Source organism: Castor canadensis, chromosome 7, assembly GCF_047511655.1.
Source record: "Castor canadensis chromosome 7, mCasCan1.hap1v2, whole genome shotgun sequence".
In the NCBI taxonomy this organism is placed as follows: domain Eukaryota; kingdom Metazoa; phylum Chordata; class Mammalia; order Rodentia; family Castoridae; genus Castor; species Castor canadensis.
This window is the reverse complement of record NC_133392.1, coordinates 89328580-89334106: the sequence shown is the minus strand read 5'-3', so window position 1 is coordinate 89334106 and position 5527 is coordinate 89328580. Positions and strand designations below refer to the sequence as shown.

At 36.0% G+C, this 5527-nt stretch overlaps 1 pseudogene; it reads left to right on the top strand.

Moving 5' to 3' along the window:
* The first annotated feature begins 1405 nt into the window (after nt 1–1405).
* Nucleotides 1406–1554, top strand: LOC141425083 (U1 spliceosomal RNA; annotated as a pseudogene).
* Nucleotides 1555–5527: the final 3973 nt, after the last annotated feature.

Below are 5527 nucleotides of genomic sequence, written 5' to 3'. Positions count from 1 at the left end.
ACTTGATCAAAGTACAGTATATGCATGTAAGGAAATATCTATCACAAGGAAACCCTGTTGAATAATTAATATATGCTAACAAAAAAGAGAAAAAATGTTTTTGGTGGTTTGAGGTATTCCAGATGTTCCTTGGTTTTTGGGTTCAATGTCTAAGATTAAGATGCTGCAAAAGAACCATGAATAGTAGAAACATAGTAAAAAGTGATTTATTAAGAAACCAACGGTACACCTCAAGGGGTGAGTCAGGTAACTGGTTGGGTAAGGGCCAAATACAGGGAAGCTGTTGGGGCTTTAACCAACAGGTTGGGGTTACTGAATGGTGTGAAACTCAGGGCCCTCCCTTGTGGTCCTCCCCAAATGCCATGGTTCCTGAGCAGAGGCTGCCTAGGTGTGGGAAGGCATATGCCTATACAATTTATTTGCCCTTACCACTTGATCCTCTTCTATGCCCTTTCCATTTGATTTTCTTGCCCTTCCATGTCTAACCTTGATATAGGGAGAAGGCTCCTTAGGCTATAAGACTGAACCATGACGTGAACTATCTGGGAAATTCAGAGCACAGTCTTGTAGCCCAGGGCATTTGTTCCTTCCTGCTCCGGCCTACCTATTTGCCTGTGCTAACAAAAACATCACAATAATGCAATTAACCATTTTAGCTTAAAAATGGTCATGGCTAAAGATTTAATGAGACTTCATTAGAACAATGATAAAATTGATAAGAAAACATTTTAACAATCAAAACCAATGCTGATAAGATCAGAGTTCTAGGAATTTCATACACTTTTCAGAACACATATTGATAAAATATAAAATATATAAATTTAACTCAAAGAAGGTTAATTTCATTTTGAGACAGGGTCCCATTACCAAGTCTCCTGGATCTTCTTGACTCACCCTCCCAAGTGCTGAGGAAACAGGCTTAAGCAACCACTCTGACTTAAACATTATTTCTTCTTTGACAATGTTTCCACATAATTAACATATCAAATAAGCCTAATGATCTTAATATCACTCATTTATAGATTTGGAGATGGTCTAAGACTCTCTGGAATGTTCCAAAGTTAATTCAAGATTGAAAAGAATTTGAAATATGATTTTGGAAAGTTTGTTGAATATAGCAAACATTAAAACACTTAATCAGAATAAGATCATGGGCTGGTGGAGTGGCTTAAGTGGTAGGACAGGCCCTGTGTTCAAACCCCAGAATTGCCAGAAAAAAAAATAATAAATATAAATATATGTATATAGAACACAAAATAAGATAACAAACTACAGTGGAATAGTAATTATTTAATCAACCAGAGTGATAATTTAAATACATCAAAACTTAAATACAGATGCAACATAGTTGTAGATAAAACCTTAACTCTTTACTAGAAAGGATTTAGTTTTCCTAAGTAATCAAATACTTACCTGGCAGGGGAGATACCATGATCATCAAAGTGGTTTTCCCAGGGCATGGTTTATCAATAACACTCTGGATGTCCTAACCCCTGCAATTTCCCCAAATCTGGGAAATCTGTGGTAATGGGAGACGGTATTTGCGCTCTCCCTTGAAAAAAAAGAAAAGCATATTAGAACCAGGAGCTGGTGGTTCACATCTGTAATCCCAGCTACTCAAGAGGCAAGAGTTCAGGAGGATCACAGTTCAAGGCCAGCCCAGGCTGTTCACAAGACACTATCTTGAAAAATACCTAGCACAAAAAAGGGCTGACAGTGGCTCATGCAATAGAGCACGTGCCTGACAATTATTAACACAGTAAATTCTCCTAAGATCTTAAATTCTCACCCAGCCAGACAATACTATATAACAGATATTGAAGTCATTTTTTCTTTTTTGTTAACACATATTAATTGTACCTATTTATGGGATTCACTGTGATGATTCCATAGTGCATACAGCCTGCATCGATCATATTGAAATCAATTAGCAATTTAACTTTATACACTGTTTTCCTTTCTGAGACATGATCTGATGAGTATTTTAGTTGAATAAATATGCATAGTAAAGAAAGTTTTATACGAAAACAATGCATAGTAATTATATTTCCAAAAATAAAACATCTACAAATTTTGTAATATAACACACATCCACCTAGAGAGCCTATTTAAAAAGTAAAGTAAAAATTGGTACAACTTGGGTCAGATATTGTGGTACACACCTGTAATCCTGGAATTCCAGAGGCTGAGGAGGGAAGATTATGAGTTCAAGGCTAGCCTCGGTTATTCAGCAAAAGAAAAACAAAAGAAAACTTAATATAACAAATCTCGAATTATGGATGATATTCAAGGACAGTGGCCAGAGTTTAGCAAAACAGCCTTCTTATTAAATGTACCAAATCCCCTAATCTGGTGAAGAATTAGAGAGGAAACTAAATTGAAATTAAATTTACAAACTAGGTTTAAAAAATGACAGCAGAATGTCACTAAACAAAAGGAACTGTCTAGACTGGAGCACTGTATATTAAAACTTGGAGGATATTCACTTACAATCTTAGCTACCTGGGAGGCTGAGATCAGTAGGATCACCGTTCGAGGTCATCCTGGGCAAATAGTTTGCAAGACTCCATCTCCAACATAACAAGAGCAAAATGAACTGGAGGGGTGGGTCAAGTAGTATTTACAGGATATGAAGTATTTGTTTTAGTACTTATCCCTAAATAACAATAAAATAAACAAAAAATAAATTAGCTGAACAATCAATATGAGAAGCTACAAAAAGAATTAAATTGTAAACCCCCAAATAACAAAAGCAATGATGAAAGAAAAAATTAATCCTACTGGGCGTGGTAGTTCATGCTTAGAATCTCAGCACTCAGGAAACTGTGACAGGAGGATTTTGAGTTCAAGGCCAGCCTAGGCTATATAACACAACCATGTCTCAAAAAAAATTAATGCAATACAGGCACCATCAATAATAACTGAAAGTAGCAAAAATATTTTGAAATGAATAATTTCTAGGACAAGAGAAGGCACTGCGGAAAGCTTTCCCTTACAATTTATAGCCCCCCAAACTGGAAACCCAAATGCATAGAAATGTTTACCAGTAAGGGAATTATGTTTAGCCTATGTTATAAGACTATTTTTAATGTTTAAAAAGGAGATAACTGTACATGTACCACCAAAGACTAGGTTTGCCAACCTCATCCATGCACCTGCCAACTTTGGAACTGTGGCCATGTTCACGTAATCATTCTACTATTTTTTAATATGTTTCTTTAAGTCAACTCACTTTTTAAAAAAGTGAAAGAAACAAAACAAGAAAAGAGTGAGACCCTCAGTTCAATCCTCAGTTCTAGAAAGAAATTGAAAGGAAGTGAGGAAGCAAGGGAGGAAGAAAAAACAAACTTGATACGATTCTAACATCTGTGAAAATTCAAGTTTTGTATGTTGGATACTTTTCTATTGCACACTAATTTGAATAAATAACAACTGAGTTTTTTCAAAGCTATCCCTTGACCCAGTCAAGGACAAAGAAACTCAACCATCTCAAATGACACACGTAAGCCTGCCTGTCTGAGTTACATTTGGTGTGGACCCACTTAGCATGGTCCTTTCTGACTCATATCAAGCCAGCCTCTGCCAGAATAGCTTCCTGAGATCTCAAGTCTGATGGAGACACTGCACTTATGGCTGGACCAACAAACCTAGCACATGTCAAAAGTGCCCTAGTTACCAACAGGGATGTTTTGAGGGCAACAGAGCAGCTCCACTTCCATCTTTACAAAGAGAGTAGAACCTCAGCCAGGAAGATGGATGGTAAATAACTAAACACACAACTGTCCCCAATTCCAATGTTCCTATGATGCCAGGAACATGCACCTAGAGGGAGCATTTCCTCACTTCTTTGGTAGAGGAAGTCTCTCCTTCTAATCTCATAACCAAAAATTTCCTGAATTTATTAAGGAAGTAATTGTACCTTCTCAAAATAAATTAGATAATACCCCACACCATACACAGGACACAAGTTCCCCAGGTGTCTCCAGAATTTTAAAGACATTGGAAAGTTTCTGTTTTGTTGTTAGTTTTGGTCAAAATGATTGTCTTTCACTAATTTGGTCAGACCACTTGTCAAAACCAATTTCCTGAGTACCAAGTGTATAGATTGGAGCATGCTTGGTTTGCCTGAAGCCACCAAGCTTGAGTTAAGTGAAAAGTGGGCAGCAATAGGAAGGGGAGTCAATGAGAAAACCAGGACTGCATAGGATGTACTTGTCAATACCCTTCCTCTATCTACTCCAGATATCCTAGGATTGCTAGTATAAAAGTTCCATCCTTGTACAACATGGTAATTCTGTGAATATACAATTAATTATCCCACAGTATTCCTGAGGGAATGAAAGAAGTGTGTTGGATGCTTCTTCAGAAGGGAGAGTCTGGACACACATGATGAAGTCTCTGTCTTAGACTGTGGCCAAGAATCCAGCATTATTTCTATCCTCTTATCTGAACTCTTGAAGGTAATTTCTGATACTCTATTTTCAGTTCTCTTTTGTGTCCTCTGATGTGTCCATGCTGCTTTTACTTTAGGATAAAACATTCTTAGATTTATCATCACAATTGCTAGTGTGATCTCTTTTCTCCTTGAAAAAATTGTCTTGTTATGGAGTAATTAAATCCCTGGACTCTGAAATAAGAATGTGGGTTTAGAGCCTGATTCTGACATTCATGAGCTGTGAGGTTGTGGCAAGTCTTAAATCAATATCTTACTACATAAAATAATACACATACTTACCTTAGAGAATAGCACTGTGAGTAAATCTGTGTCTTGGTAAACACTGAGTAAATATTAATATTATTCACTTTGCCACAGTAGTAACCAGCAAAGTACCATGTGCACTTTTTTTATACACTTGTATAAAAACAAATTCCATTCATTCTTACTGGACAGGATTTTTTTTTTTAGTTCACTCGAGTTATTTGACTTCACCAAATCTTCTTAAATTTATCACTCTTTAAATCTTTAATTTGGGTTTCAAACTCAACTTGCCTCTTTTGATAATCTTATATTCACTTCCATTATTTATATGATTATTCTTTAGGGGACAAATAACCTAGAAACTAATTAAATTGCTATGTAAAATGAGAAAGAACATTTTGGGGTCTGCTTATTTTATTATGATTTTATTAATTCTCACATTCCATCCTATAGAAAATATTTAAAGTATGTGTATATATTTAAGAAACTAACCAAAATTAGGAAGTGTAAAAATGTGTCATAAGAGAGGGGTAGGGGCATGGATCAAGTGGTAGAGTACTTGCCTAGCAAGCACAAGGCCCTAAGTTCAAACCCCTATACCACCAGAAAAAATGTTTCATAAGAGGAAAATGTTCAGTGCATTTCAAAATGTTTCTTGATCATTTTATAGTAACATACAATAAAACTATTGTATAACCTGAAAGTCAAATATTTTCCCTGCATGTAACATTGACCTTTATACAGTCCACATCCCATAATCAGTCAATTAAGACAATTTTGGGGAGTATATATACCTGGAGAGAGACAAGGTGAAAGGAAAGCCTTCTG